We start from the raw sequence: 16483 nt of genomic DNA, 5'->3' as shown, positions 1-16483 counted from the left end.
TATATATATATATATATATACAGTTAGGTCCAGAAATATTTGGACAGTGACAAAAGTTTTGTTATTTTAGCTGTTTACAAAAACATGTTCAGAAATACAATTATATATATAATATGGGCTGAAAGTGCACACTCCCAGCTGCAATATGAGAGTTTTCACATCCAAATCGGAGAAAGGGTGTAGGAATCATAGCTCTGTAATGCATAGCCTCCTTTTTTTCAAGGGACCAAAAGTAATTGGACAAGGGACTCTAAGGGCTGCAATTAACTCTGAAGGCGTCTCCCTCGTTAACCTGTAATCAATGAAGTAATTAAAAGGTCTGGGGTTGATTACAGGTGTGTGGTTTTGCATTTGGAAGTTGTTGCTGTGACCAGACAACATGCGGTCTAAGGAACTCTCAATTGAGGTGAAGCAGAACATCCTGAGGCTGAAAAAAAAGAAAAAATCCATCAGAGAGATAGCAGACATGCTTGGAGTAGCAAAATCAACAGTCGGGTACATTCTGAGAAAAAAGGAATTGACTGGTGAGCTTGGGAACTCAAAAAGCCCTGGGCGTCCACGGATGACAACAGTAGTGGATGATCGCTGCATACTTTCTTTGGTGAAGAAGAACCCGTTCACATCATCAACTGAAGTCCAGAACACTCTCAGTGAAGTAGGTGTATCTGTCTCTAAGTCAACAGTAAAGAGAAGACTCCATGAAAGTAAATACAAAGGGTTCACATCTAGATGCAAACCATTCATCAATTCCAAAAATAGACAAGCCAGAGTTACATTTGCTGAAAAACACCTCATGAAGCCAGCTCAGTTCTGGAAAAGTATTCTATGGACAGATGAGACAAAGATCAACCTGTACCAGAATGATGGGAAGAAAAAAAGTTTGGAGAAGAAAGGGAACAGCACATGATCCAAGGCACACCACATCCTCTGTAAAACATGGTGGAGGCAACGTGATGGCATGGGCATGCATGGCTTTCAATGGCACTGGGTCACTTGTGTTTGTTGATGACATAACAGCAGACAAGAGTAGCCAGATGAATTCTGAAGTGTACCGGGATATACTTTCAGCCCAGATTCAGCCAAATGCCACAAAGTTGATCGGACGGCGCTTCATAGTACAGATGGACAATGACCCCAAGCATACAGCCAAAGCTACCCAGGAGTTCATGAGTGCAAAAAAGTGGAACATTCTGCAATGGCCAAGTCAATCACCAGATCTTAACCCAATTGAGCATGCATTTCACTTGCTCAAATCCAGACTTAAGACGGAAAGACCCACAAACAAGCAAAACCTGAAGGCTGCGGCTGTAAAGGCCTGGCAAAGCATTAAGAAGGAGGAAACCCAGCGTTTGGTGATGTCCATGGGTTCCAGACTTAAGGCAGTGATTGTCTCCAAAGGATTCGCAACAAAATATTGAAAATAAAAATATTTTGTTTGGGTTTGGTTTATTTGTCCAATTACTTTTGACCTCCTAAAATGTGGAGTGTTTGTAAAGAAATCTGTACAATTCCTACAATTTCTATCAGATATTTTTGTTCAAACCTTCAAATTAAACGTTACAATCTGCACTTGAATTCTGTTGTAGAGATTTCATTTCAAATCCAATGTGGTGGCATGCAGAGCCCAACTCGCGAAAATTGTGTCACTGTCCAAATATTTCTGGACCTAACTGTATATATATATATATATATATATATATATATATATATATATATATATATATATACTAGAAGGTGGCCCGATTCTACGCATCGGGTATTCTAGAATTTACGTATTGTGTAGTTCATGTATGATTTTTGTTATATATATATATATATATATATATATATATATATATATATATATAAATATATAGATTTTGTTGTGTGTAGTTACCAAGTGTTTGTGTAGGGGCTGTACATGTTCTGGATGTTGTCTGGGTGTGATGGGGGGTGAGAGCGGTGTTGTTTGTGTGTTGCGTTGTTTGTGGAGCGCTGTGTGTCTGTAGCGTTGTGTGTGTGTTGCGCAGTTTGTGTGTGTGTGGTGTGTTTTGGGGGGAGGTATGTTTTGTGCAATGTGCGTGTTGTGCGGTATGTGCGTATATTTGTGTGTGCAGCATTGTCTGTGTGTGTGGGTGTCTGTGTAGGGCAGTTGTTTGTGGTTCCCAGTGTGTGTGTGTGGTGTGGTGTGTTGTGCAGTGCGCGCGCGCGCGTATGTGTGTGTGTTGGGGGGAGGTGTGCACTTCCCATCGTGCTCCATCCCCCATGCAGCGCACTCCCCATCGTGCTCCATCCCGTATGCTGCGCACCCCCCATCGTGCTCCATCTCCCATCCTGCGCACTCCCAAACGTGCTCCATCCGCCATGCTGCGCACTCCCAAACGTGCTCCATCCGCCATGCAGCGCACTCCCCATCGTGCTCCATCCCCCATGCTGCGCACTCCCAAACGTGCTCCATCCGCCATGCTGCGCACTCCCCATCGTGCTCCATCTCCCATGCTGCGCACTCCCAAACGTGCTCCATCCGCCATGCTGCGCACTCCCAAACGTGCTCTATCCCCCATGCTGCGCACTCCCAAACGTGCTCCATCCGCCATGCTGCGCACTCCCAAACGTGCTCCATCCCCTATGCTGCGCACCCCCCATCGTGCTCCATCTCCCATCCTGCGCACTCCCAAACGTGCTCCATTCGCCATGCTGCGCACTCCCAAACGTGCTCCATCCGCCATGCTGCGCACTCCCCATCGTGCTCCATCCCCCATGCTGCGCACTCCCAAACGTGCTCCATCCGCCATGCTGCGCACTCCCCATCGTGCTCCATCTCCCATGCTGCGCACTCCCAAACGTGCTCCATCCGCCATGCTGCGCACTCCCAAACGTGCTCCATCCGCCATGCTGCGCACTCCCAAACGTGCTCCATCCCCTATGCTGCGCACCCCCATCGTGCTCCATCTCCCATCCTGCGCACTCCCAAACGTGCTCCATCCGCCATGCTGCGCACTCCCAAACGTGCTCCATCCGCCATGCAGCGCACTCCCAAACGTGCTCCATCCCCCATGCTGCGCACTCCCAAACGTGCTCCATCCGCCATGCTGCGCACTCCCCATCGTGCTCCATCTCCCATGCTGCGCACTCCCAAACGTGCTCCATCCGCCATGCTGCGCACTCCCAAACGTGCTCTATCCCCCATGCTGCGCACTCCCAAACGTGCTCCATCCGCCATGCTGCGCACTCCCAAACGTGCTCCATCCCCTATGCTGCGCACCCCCCATCGTGCTCCATCTCCCATCCTGCGCACTCCCAAACGTGCTCTATCCCCCATGCTGCGCACTCCCAAACGTGCTCCATCCGCCATGCTGCGCACTCCCCATCGTGCTCCATCCCCCATGCTGCGCACTCCCAAACGTGCTCCATCCGCCATGCTACGCACTCCCCATCGTGCTCCATCTCCCATGCTGCGCACTCCCAAACGTGCTCCATCCGCCATGCTGCGCACTCCCAAATGTGGTCCATCCGCCATGCTGCGCACTCCCAAACGTGCTCCATCCGCCATACTCCGCACTCCCCATCGTGCTGCATCCTCCATGCTGCGCACTCCCAAACGTGCTCCATCCGCCATACTCCGCACTCCCCATCGTGCTGCATCCCCCATGCTGCGCACTCCCAAACGTGCTCCATCCGCCATGCTGCGCATTTCCAAACGTGCTCCATCCGCCATGCTGCGCACTCCCAAACGTGCTCCATCCGCCATGCTGCGCACTCCCAAACGTGCTCCATCCGCCATGCTGCGCACTCCCAAACGTGCTCCATCCGCCATGCTGCGCACTCCCAAATGTGCTCCATCCGCCATGCTGCGCACTCCCAAAGGTGCTCCATCCGCCATGCTGCGCCAGCATCAGCCTCTCTACCTGCAGCATCAGCCTCTCTCCTCCCAGCATCAGCCTCTCTGTCCCCAGCATCAGCCTCTCTGTCCCCAGCATCAGCCTCTCTGTCTCCAGCATCAGCCTCTCTGTCCCCAGCATCAGCCTCTCTGTCGCCAGCATCAGCCTCTCTGTCCCCAGCATCAGCCTCTCTGTCCCCAGCATCAGCCTCTCTGTCCCTAGCATCAGGCTCTGTCCCCAGCATCAGCCTCTCTGTCCCCAGCATCAGCCTCTCTGTCCCCAGCATCAGCCTCTCTGTCCCCAGCATCAGCCTCTCTGTCCCCAGCATCAGCCTCTCTGTCCCCAGCATCAGCCTCTGTCCCCAGCATCAGCCTCTCTGTCCCCAGCATCAGCCTCTCTGTCTCCAGCATCAGCCTCTCTGTCCCCAGCATCAGCCTCTCTGTCCCCAGCATCAGCCTCTCTGTCCCCAGCATCAGCTTCTCTGTCCCCAGCATCAGCCTCTCTGTCTCCAGCATCAGCCTCTCTGTCCCCAGCATCAGCCTCCCGCAGCATCAGCCTCTCTGTCCCCAGCATCAGCTTCTCTGTCCCCAGCATCAGCCTCTCTGTCCTCAGCATCAGCTTCTCTGTCCCCAGCATCAGCCTCTCCGTCTCCAGCATCAGCCTCCCCATCCCAGCCTTCCCCAGGATCAGCCTCTGTCCTCTCAGCCTCCTCCAGCACGCCGTGCTCCTCTGCCGACACTCACAGATCCGATCGCATACACTCACACACACCCACACACACCCACCCGATCGCATACACTCACACACACCCGATCGCATACACTCACACACAAAGACACACACACTGACGATATTGCACATACGCGCTGATACTCACAACATCCGGGGATATCACATGCTTCTGGCCATGTGATCCCCCGGCAGGTCCTGGAAGCTCACAACAGCACAGTATCGCCGCCGAGAAGCAAGCGATATCCCAGGATGTTGTGAGTATGGGGATGCGATGTGATGTGTGTGTGAGGTGTGTGTGAGGTGTGTGTGAGGGTGAGTGTGATCTGATGTGTGTATGTGTGTGTGTGTGCTGTTATGTGTGTGTATGTTCCGCAGCTGCAGGACCTTGATGTGTGGATGCGATGTGATGTGTGTGTGAGGTGTGTGTGAGAGTGAGTGTGAGCCGGTGTACACTGGTAACTATGATACGCATCGGGTAACTAAGGGACCTTAGTTACCCGATGTGTATAATGGTTACCAGCTTTCACGGCCTCCGTCAAGATCCCAGCATCGCAAGGTTATGTCTGGCGCTGCCGGGATCCTGACGGAGCCGGTGTAGAAGCAAGCGATATCCCAGCATGTTGTGATGTGTGAGGTGTGTGTGAGAGTGAGTGTGAGAGTGAGTGTGATCTGATGTGTGTGTGTACTCACCTGGGAATCGGAGCTCCCTGTCAGTTGGGCCAGAGCGAGTGTGCATTGCGTGAGGGGGGCGGGGCCTGCAGAGAGCCGGGGCGAGAGGCCAATCCGTGTGGGGGGGCGGGGCCATGGCGAGCCCAGCGGCCAATCAGCTTTGTGTCACCGTAAGGACACAATTTCGGAGCATGACAGACAGACAGACAGATAGACAGACAGATAGACAGACAGATAGACAGACAGATAGACAGACAGACAGACAGAATAAGGCAATTATATATATAGATAGATAGATATATATATATATATATATAGTGCTGGCCAAAAGTATTGGCACCCCTGCAATTCTGTCAGATAATACTCAGTTTCTTCTTGAAAATGATTGTAATCACAAATTGTTTGGTATTATTATCTTCATTTAATTTGTCTTCAATGAAAAAAATAAATAAATTGTCATAAAGCCAAATTGGATATAATTCCACACCAAACATAAAAAAGGGGGTGGACAAAAGTATTGGCACTGTTTGAAAAATCATGTGATGCTTCTCTAATTTGTGTAATTAACAGCACCTGTAACTTACCTGTGGCACCTAACAGGTGTTGGCAATAACTAAATGACACTTGCAGCCAGTTGACATGGATTAAAGTTGACTTAACCTCTGTCCTGTGTCCTTGTGTGTACCACATTGAGCATGGAGAAAAGAAAGAAGACCAAAGAACTGTCTGAGGACTTGAGAATCCAAATTGTGTGGAAGCATGAGCAATTTCAAGGCTACAAGTCCATCTCCAAAGACCTGAAAGTTCCTGTGTCTACGGTGCGCAGTGTCATCACGAAGTTTAAAGCTCATGGCACTGTGGCTAACCTCCCTAGATGTGGAAGGAAAAGAAAAATTGACGAGAGATTGTGCGGATGGTGGATAAAGAACCTCGACTAACATCCAAACAAGTTCAAGCTGCCCTGCAGTCCGAGGGTACAACAGTGTCAACCTGTACTATCCGTCGGCGTCTGAATGAAAAGGGACTGTATGGTAGGATACCCAGGAAGAACCCACTTCTTACCTCGAGACATAAAAAAACCAGGCTGGAGTTTGCCAAAACTTACCTAAGAAAGCCTAAAACGTTTTGGAAGAATGTTCTCTGGTCAGATGAGACAAAAGTAGAGCTTTTTGGGAAAAGCCATCAACATAGAGTTTACAGGAAAAAAAAGGTATTCAAAGAAAAGAACACGGTCCCTACAGTCAAACATGGCGGAGGTTCCCTGATGTTTTGGGGTTGCTTTGCTGCCTCTGGCACTGGACTGCTTGACCGTGTGCATGGCATTATGAAGTCTGAAGACTACCAACAAATTTTGCAGCATAATGTAGGGCCCAGTGTGAGAAAGCTGGGTCTTCCTCAGAGGTCATGGGTCTTCCAGCAGGACAATGACCCAAAACACACTTCAAAAAGCACTAGAAAATGGTTTGATAGAAAGCACTGGAGACTACTAAAGTGGCCAGCAATGAGTCCAGACCTGAATCCCATAGAACACCTGTGGAGAGATCTCAAAATGGCAGTTTGGAGAAGGCACCCTTCAAATCTCAGGGACCTGGATCAGTTTGCCAAAGAAGAATGATCTAATATTCCAGCAGAGCATTGTAAGAAACTCATTGATACTTACCGGAAGAGGTTGTTCGCAGTTATTTGGCTAAAGGTTGTCCAACCAAGTATTAGGCTAAGGGTGCCAATACTTTTGTCTGGCCCATTTTTGGAGTTTTGTGTGAAATGATCAATGATTTGAATTTTGTTTCATTCTCTTTTGTGTTTTTTCATTGCAAGCAAAATAAATGAAAACAATAATACCAAAGAATTTGTGATTGCAATCATTTTCAAGAAGAAACTGAGTATTATCTAACAGAATTGCAGGGGTGCCAATACTTTTGGCCAGCACTGTATGTATATATATATATATATATATATATATATATATATATATATATATATATATATATATATATAATTATAATATGTGCATCTCAATAAATTTGAATATCTTTAAAGAGTTAATTTATTTCAGTAACTCAATACAAAAAGGGGAACTCATATATTATATAGAGTCATTACAAACAGAGTAATCTATTTTAAGTGTTTATTTCTGTTGATGTTGATGATTCTGGCTTACAGGCAATGAAAACCCAAAAGTCTTTATCTCAGAAAATTAGAATATTTACCACAACACCTGCACAGGCTTCCTAAGTATTTAAAATGGTCCCTTAGTCTTGTTCAGTAGGCTACACAAACATGGGAAAGACTGAATAGATATCGAGAAGGCAGTCATTGACACACTCCACAAGGAGGGTAAGCCACAAAAGGTCATTGCTAAAGAGGCTGGCTCTTCACAGAGTGCTGTATCCAAGCATATTAATGGAAAGTTGAGTGGAAGGAAAAAATGTGGTAGAAAAAGGTGCACAAGCAAACAGGATAACTGCAGCTTTGATAGGATTGTTAAGAAAAGACCATTCAAAAATTTGGCAGATATTCACAAGGAGTGGACTGCTGCTGGAGTCAGTGCTTCAAGAGCCACCACACACAGACGTATCCAGGACATGGACAGCACCATTATAATGGCGATCGCGATAGACCTGTACTCACTGGACTCCACCGGAAGTAACGTGAAATGATGACGTGAATCCGATGGTTGTCATGGTAGCACAGGGTCATGTGATGAATCCTGTAACTCACATGACTCAGATTCTGTAACAAGCAGCCGAGTACTGCAGGTTACAAGAGATGACCATTTCTCCCGATCTGAGAGGTGCTGCTCTGATCGGGAGATAAGAATGAGCATTCAGACTGCTGATCCTTCTAGCCCCCTAGGGGGACTAGTAAAATAAAAAAAAGTTTAAAAAAAATGTTAAAAAAATAAAAAACCTAAAAGTTCAAATTACCCCCCTTTCGCCCAATTGAAAATGAAAGGGTTAAAATAATTTAAAAATATACACATATTTGGTATTGCCGCTTTCAGAAACGCCCGATCTATCAAAATATAAAATCAAGTAATCGGATCGGTAAACAGCATAGCTGCAAAAAAATGACAAACGCAAAAATTACGTTTTTTTGGTCACTGCAAATTTTGCGCAAAATGCAATTACAGGCGATCAAAACATAGCATCTGCGCAAAAATGGTACCATTAAAAACGTCAGCTCGAGGCACAAAAAATTAGCCATCACTGAGTCATAGATGTTACGAGGGGGACCCGGGGAAGCGTGCCAAGATGGTATATGGACAGCTTCCGCCGGTCAAGGTCCACTGTGCGGTGTAAGGGACCGCTGCTATGGTGGGAGAAGAGTGAGCGGGTTGCTGCTAGCGATCGTCTGGAATGTCACAGACGATCTGCGTACACCTGTCCGCCCTAACCCGTGAGGGTTGTATGGCACGGGGCTCACAACTCGGTGTACCTGTTGCACGGGGACACACAGAGGTGCCTACGCACGTGTGCCAGCGGGAGTCACAGGAATATGGCACGAGGGTAGCACAGAGGTGGCCACGCACGTGTGCTTCAGAAACCAAGTGAGTCCAACAGAGATTCAAGGAGCTCACCTGGGACAGGAACACAGCCTGTTAAACGGAATACTGCCGGAGCAGCAAGGCAGGGGCGAGACCTGCAAAATACAATGTCTGTACAGTGGCATGGCAGCACGCTGCCAGACATCCAAACATAGAAGGACGGTCGCGCGCCGCCATGATGGCAGGAGGGGTTTTTAAGGAGATGTAGCTCCAGCCAAGGGCGGGCGCGAGACGGATGTGACCCAATCATGATCTGTGACGTACTGGCCCGGCCAGTCAGGATTCAGCACATCACCAGCCTCGTTATCTGGCCGTGTGATACCAGTGAGCGAATCAGAAGACGTCACATGGGGCACATGCTCAACCTGCTGCCTCTGGGTCATAAAGGCGGGATCTTCGGTTTCACAATGTGCAGAGCTAAGGGAAGTCTTGCTGCTTCCCTGAGCATCTATCCTTTGCACACTGTGCAACCACTCCAACCCTCTGCGATGCTGAGCAGGAGCACATGTGGCAGGCAAGGGATGGGAGACCACTCCATTCCTTACAAGGAGTAAACCACTAGGTGTCACCCTTCTGCTGCATCTAGGAGGAGGAAACTCCTGCAGTCTCCCAGGCCTTTGGCGCTGCTGAGTAGGAGGGCTCGCGGCAGACAAGGAATGGGGGACCACCTCATTCCTTGCAAGAGGAGAGCCACAAGATGTAACATTACCCCCCCGTCTAGGGCCCCCCCGCCGCCTGTGCTCAAAGGCTGCTACCAAACCTGGAGCGTGGACATGATCCTCCAATTCCCAGGTCCTATGCTTCGGTCCACGACCGACCCACTCCACGAGGAAGTACCTCTTGCCCTGAACGATTTTTGTTTTAACCAACCTTGCTACTTCAGGGTTGTCGGACGAGGAGTCGGCCGTCGGCCACCAATCATGCCTGGCCTCTAGAACTCTGGTCCTTTTGGACCTGAAGAGGCCCACGACCTTGGAGGTATGGTCCCAGGAAAGTACATCGTTCCGTAACCTAGGGGGAACGAGGGTCTGGCCAGGTGGCACCAGGTCTAGGGGAGTGGGTGACCCGGTGGTCCCGAGGTGTTCTTTACATGACCCTGCCCAGGACGAGATCTCCCCTGTTGTCCAGTTGAGTATCGGAGCATGCCGTTTCAACCAGGGGAGTCCTAGTAGGATCTCATCCGTCCCTTCTGGAAGCACCAGAAAGGACACCTGCTCATGGTGGCCTGGTGGTACATCCATCCTGAGAGGGACGGTGATCTGGGTAATGGGTTTGACAAGTAGGGACCCGTTGACTACCTGGACACTGATTGGTTTAGGCAACAGGACCAGGGGAACAGAGTACCTAGTTGCCAGGGAGGCTGACATGAAATTGCCGTCAGCGCCAGTGTCTAAGCAAGCCAGGGCAGGGAAGACAGTGGTGCCGAACTGCAACTGGGCGCTGAGGGTTAATTTAGAAGGAGAGGCAGCGTCTAGGGTTCCTCCTCTGATGGAAACCAGACTTTGTCTCTTTTCCGATGGTTTTGAACATCGGGTAGCTACATGTCCCCTCTGCCCACAGGCAAAGCAAACGACCGGCGGCCGAGAGCCTGTGGTAGAGGAGACCACCTTGGAGACTTCCATGGGCTCCACAGAGTCATCAACAGAACTGGCTGGGAGACTGGTCTGGTGGGGAAGGAGAGTCAGAGGCTCTGTAGGCCAGGTAGACGTGGGTGCCTAAGAGACCTCGAGCCTCCGCTCCGCGTGGCGGATGTCTATGCGAGAAGCAAGCCGTATCAAGGCCTCTAAGGTGGTCGGCACATCACGCGTGGCCAGCGCGTCTTTGACGAACCCTGCCAGACCCTCCCAGAACACGGGGACCAGGACTTTATCTGGCCAGTCCAGCTCTGCGGCGAGTGTCCTGAACTGCACCGCAAAGTCCCCGACTGAAGTGGACTTTTGCCGAAGGCGTAGGAGTCTCAGCGCGGAGTCGTGGGTGACTTGAGGCCCGAGGAATACCTTTCTCATGGCCTCAAGATAAACTGGAAGATGATTCACCACCCGATCTCCGCGCTCCCACAACGGCGTGGACCATTTTAGCGCTCTCCCTGTGAGCAGGGACTGGACGAATGCTACTTTCGCCTTTTCAGTAGCATAAAGAGTGGCGGACATCTCCAAGTAGGTGGTAACCTGGTTTATGAAACCACGGCACTCGGAGCTGTCCCCGTTGAAGCGCTCTGGGAGCGCAAGGCGAGGCGACTTTCCGCTCAATTCCACAGCCTGAGTAGCCACTTGGGTGGCAATTGTCGCTAGAGCAGCCTTATCGGGGGAAGACCGCTCCACAGCTGCCAATCGTGACTCCAACTGCTGCACATAACGCAGCAACTGCTGCTGCTCTTCTGCCATAGCCAGACCTTAGGCGCGACCGTAATGTTACGAGGGGGACCCAGGGAAGCGTGCCAAGATGGTATATGGACAGCTTCCGCCGGTCAAGGTCCACTGTGCGGTGTAAGGGGCCGCTGCTATGGTGGGAGAAGAGTGAGCGGGTTGCTGCTAGCGATCGTCTGGAATGTCACAGACGATCTGCGTACACCTGTCCGCCCTAACCCGTGAGGGTTGTATGGCACGGGGCTCACAACTCGGTGTACCTGTTGCACGGGGACGCACAGAGGTGCCTACGCACGTGTGCCAGCGGGAGTCACAGGAATATGGCACGAGGGTAGCACAGAGGTGCCCACGCACGTGTGCTTCAGAAACCAAGTGAGTCCAACAGAGATTCAAGGAGCTCACCAGGGACAGGAACACAGCCTGTTAAACGGAATACTGCCGGAGCAGCAAGGCAGGGGCGAGACCTGCAAAATACAATGTCTGTACAGTGGCGTGGCAGCACGCTGCCAGACATCCAAACATAGGACGGTCGCGCGCCGCCATGATGGCAGGAGGGGTTTTTAAGGAGATGTAGCTCCAGCCAAGGGCGGGCGCGAGACGGATGTGACCCAATCATGATCTGTGACGTCCTGGCCCGGCCAGTCAGGATTCAGCACATCACCAGCCTCGTTATCTGGCCGTGTGATACCAGTGAGCGAATCAGAAGACGTCACGTGGGGCACATGCTCAACCTGCTGCCTCTGGGTCATAAAGGCGGGATCTTCAGTTTCACAATGTGCAGAGCTAAGGGAAGTCTTGCTGCTTCCCTGAGCATCTATCCTTTCCACACTGTGCAACCACTCCAACCCTCTGCGATGCTGAGCAGGAGGACACGTGGCAGGCAAGGGATGGGAGACCACTCCATTCCTTACAAGGAGTAAACCACTAGGTGTCACCCTTCTGCAGCATCTAGGAGGAGGAAACTCCTGCAGTCTTCCAGGCCTTTGGCGCTGCTGAGTAGGAGGGCTCGCGGCAGACAAGGAATGGGGGACCACCTCATTCCTTGCAAGAGGAGAGCCACGAGATGTAACACATAGATCCCTAAAAATGAGAACACTACAGGTTGCGGAATATGGCGCAAAATGTGCGCCACTTTTTTGGACAAACATCTGATTTTTTTAACCACTTAGATAAAAGTAAACCTATACATGTTTGGTGTCTGCAAACTTGTACCTATGTGAGGCATCACACCAACAGATCAGTTTTACCATGTAGTGAACACAATGAATAAAATATTTCAAAAACAATCATGCAATCGCACTTTTTTTTTCAATTTTTCCGCACTTGGAATTTTTTTGCCATTTTCCAGTATGCTATATGGTAAAACCTATGGTTTAATTTAAAAATACAACTCATCCCGCAAAAACTAAGCCCTCATATGGCAAGATTGACTGAAAAGTAAAAAGTTACGGCTCTTGGAAGAAAGGCCGGGTACGGAGGAGGTCATCACCGGTAATCACTGCAACCATACAACACTCAGTGCAGTCGCCCCTACACCAGGACTGGGTTAGGGTAGAACGCTGGGGGTGGCCATTACGAGGTATGGGACCTCCTGCCCACTAGTCCAGCTGATGGGGGGTGGGGCATCCTCGGGGGAAGTTAGGCGCATACTGACACACCAGAACAGAACGGAGGAGAGGGGAGGAGAACGTTGGACCCAAGGGTCGGACACGGACGACTAAGGAGAGAGCACAGAACAGGGACCCGCGGTCAGGGGCTGGAACGGCTCAACCCAGGTTCTAAGGAAAAAGGGGGATCCCAGGGTTCACGGGGAGTGCAGCAGGCACCTGTGAACCGTTCCACTAACCAGGCGCTGGGGTGGAGGGACTACCAATAAGAAAGACACACAGAAGGCGCACTGGCCTTGACCTCCGAACTATCCGGGATCGGCTGGAGCCCATAACGGTGGAGCTCCGCACTCCAAAGGCGGTGATACCTCAGTGAGTAAAGAACTTTGACTGCAACCCCTGTGTCGTCTAGTCCTTCCCACGGCCCCATCCTCGCCTTCCTGCACAGTTGCAGAGACCATTACTACTCCCAACATCCCTGGGGCTTGAGTTCTGCCTGTGGAGAGCTGTACCAACCGAGCTGCACTATCATCTGCCCCAGCGGTCACCTCACACAGCGGCAGCACCTAAATTGGCTGCAAACCACAGGTGGCGTCACGAATACAAACTCTCTCCCCTGTAAATATTCCCTTCCCTCCATCTTTTATTGACACCGCCGGGGTCACGGAACCAGGCCTGGATGCTGTGACATCCCTCTCCTACACTGGCCCAGTGATGAGTAACCCCTAAAGGCCCCGTTACATGCAATGACGGATCTAACGATATATCGCTGGGGTCACGGATTCCGTGACGCACATTTGGCATCGTTAGCGACGTTGTTGCGTGTGACAGCAAGGAACGACCGTTAACGATGGAAAATACTCACCTTATCGTCCATCATTGACATGTCGTTCCTTTTTAAAAAATTGTTGATTACTGAGCATGTAGGTTGTTCGTCGTTCCCGAGGCAGCACACATCGCTATGTGTGACACCTTGGAAATGACGAACTGCAGCTTACCTGCGGCCGCCGGCAATGCGGAAGGAAGGAGGTGGGCGGCATGTTACGGCCGCTCATCTCCGCCCCTCCGCTTCTATTGGGTGGCCGCTTAGTGACGTCACTGTGACGCCGCACGTACCGCCCCCTTTAGAAAGGAGGTGGTTCGCCGGCAACAGCGACGTCACTAGGCAGGTAAGTCCGTGTGATGGCTCCAAACGATTTTGTGCGCCACAGGCAGCGATTTGCCCGTGACGCACAAACGAAGGGGGCGGGTGCGTTCACCAGCGATATCGCTGCGTGTAACACCCCCTTAAGACTACGTGGGCGTGTCAGTTTTACATCACTTTTATACAGTGTCTACTTTTATATCATTATTTATGAATTTGTGATTAAAAAATATAAAGTTAGTCAATATGAAGACGACTAAGTGAATAAATGTAATGATAATACATCTCATACAGAATTCTTCCAGAAAACAACAGCAGTTCTATAATGTAATTTCTGTAGACGTATCTGGTTTCTATAGAGAACTGAAAGGGTTATACATTGTTTACATGTTCTCTACTTCTCAAGTTATTTTTTCCACGTGTTTTGGAAAGTTATCAATCTGCTAAATGAAAGGACAGGAATTAGACTGCAGAAATTGTAGCAGCTGTTCAGAACATTCATGGACAATAAGAGAATTTTCTAATTTATATAAATGCAGATGGAAACTCTGAGATTATTTGAGGTATATTTGAGGAAGAAATAACTCTTAGGTGATACTGTTATGTCCTGGTGGTGGATACTCTGGGCCGTGCACCGGACTCCTCTAGTGAGGCAACCTGGAGATAACCCCTGTACAGGGACTGTCCGATCACCCCACCAGAGGGCCTAGATGCACGGTAGCTGGAGCACTAACAATACAGGAACAGAGTCCTTCAGGAGACTGGGATGAAGATGTCTTTGGGATCACGGAGTTCCTGGAGGTAGTCCAGATGACGAGGCTCAGGTTCAGGTGCCGGGTAGAGACGTCAGGCGGGATCCAGGTCCAGCTGAACAAGAGGGCAGAGGTCAGCGGGTGAAGCCGAGGACCAGAGACGGGTTCAGGCTGAAGAAGATGGTGGGGTCACAGCCGACAATCACCGAAAGACTTCCTGGGAGAACCGTGGTCAGGACCGGGTTAGAGTGGCAGGACGGGCTCTGCGAAAGATACAGGGTTAATAGGAGACAAGGCAAGAGGGGACCTGAACACCTAGCTTAGGGAAACATGTTGAATAGGCACCGCCCACATGGAAGGAAGGTCCTAATATACCCTGTACCTGAATTTGGCAATATCCAGTTTCTGGAATGCTGGCCCTTTAAGAGGAGGTCAATGACCGCGTGCCCTAATGCGCATGCGCAAAGCCCGAGTGCCGGAGACCAGAGCAGGAAGCGGTGCAGAGGATGCAGGAGAGCCCGACAGTGTGTCCTGGGTCGCAAGGGAACGCCAGGAGCGGGGGACAGGAAGCATGGAGGACGCAGAGGGGGAAGAGTGAGCTGTGTGGCCGTGGGCAGGAGGACCGGGGACCGGAGTGGTGAGTGAGGGACGGCGTCGGGACCCGGGGAGCGTGACAGATACAGACTAGTAATAGGCTTCTATTAAATACAGTTCTGCAAGTTCTTTTCCATCACTGAAGAATATGTTACTATAGACAATATTGCAGGCTTGGTGGACTTACCATTGTTGTAAGTTGTAAGCCCAACACGTGAGGGGATGCACTTCCACCTCCAAATCAGTAAATAGTTTCTGTAAAAAACAAAAGTGTGAATTATGATAAGCTATTGGACTGCAATATACTGTTATTGGACATAGGCCCTCTTATGTCTGTGTCCGCCCTGCAATATTGTGATAGCAATGGTTAAAATATTCAACAAAACCCTTTATGTCCTATTAAATAAGAGCACCAATACAGTTAACAGACTTCAAGGGAACCAATCACCAGGATTTTGGTATACAGTATAATCTAAAGCCAGTGCTATACTGGCACTTTCAGGCTGATTCTCTACATACCTTTAGTGGTCAGCTCGGATGTTTAGGTTTTGAAACCAAAGAAAGTAAAGTTTATAAAATCTGCAGCTTCTTGAGTGACAGCAGCTGAGGATCAGATAATATCTGAGGGGGGTATTCATAGTTATCACCTCCCCCTGTTAGAATTAGCATAAGTATTATATAAACAATTCCCTTTTTCCCTTGCTGGACCTGTGTGAGGTCATACCCATGTGACCTGAAGGGGCAGGGCCTCAGTCAACAGAAAATGTTACTTCGTGGTATCAGCTTTGTTGGCCCCGCCCTTTTCTGGTCACATGGGTATTACCTCACACAGGTCCTGCAAGGGAAAAAGTGAAAAGTTTATATAATATTTATGCTAATTCTAACAGGGGGAGGGGATAACTCTGAATACTCCTCCAGATATTATCTGATCCTCAGCTTCTGGCACTCAAGAAGCTGCTGATTTTATAAACTTTACTTTTTTGGGTTTCAAAACCTAAACATCCGAGCTGACCAGTATGTATGTCCAGGTGACCAAATATAGAGATAATCCCGGCACACTATTACTCCCAAATAAGAAAAATCATGCAACTGTTCATATGCAAATCACTTTTTATTGATCAAATTGTGTTGAAATTCAGGAAATATGGTTCGTCCAAACAAGTCGACGTTTCGGCTGTAGGCCTTCGTCAGACTGGACTTTATTTTATCACT

Source organism: Anomaloglossus baeobatrachus, chromosome 5 (assembly GCF_048569485.1).
Source record: "Anomaloglossus baeobatrachus isolate aAnoBae1 chromosome 5, aAnoBae1.hap1, whole genome shotgun sequence".
Lineage (NCBI taxonomy): Eukaryota > Metazoa > Chordata > Amphibia > Anura > Aromobatidae > Anomaloglossus > Anomaloglossus baeobatrachus.
Note: the sequence above shows the minus strand (reverse complement) of the source record.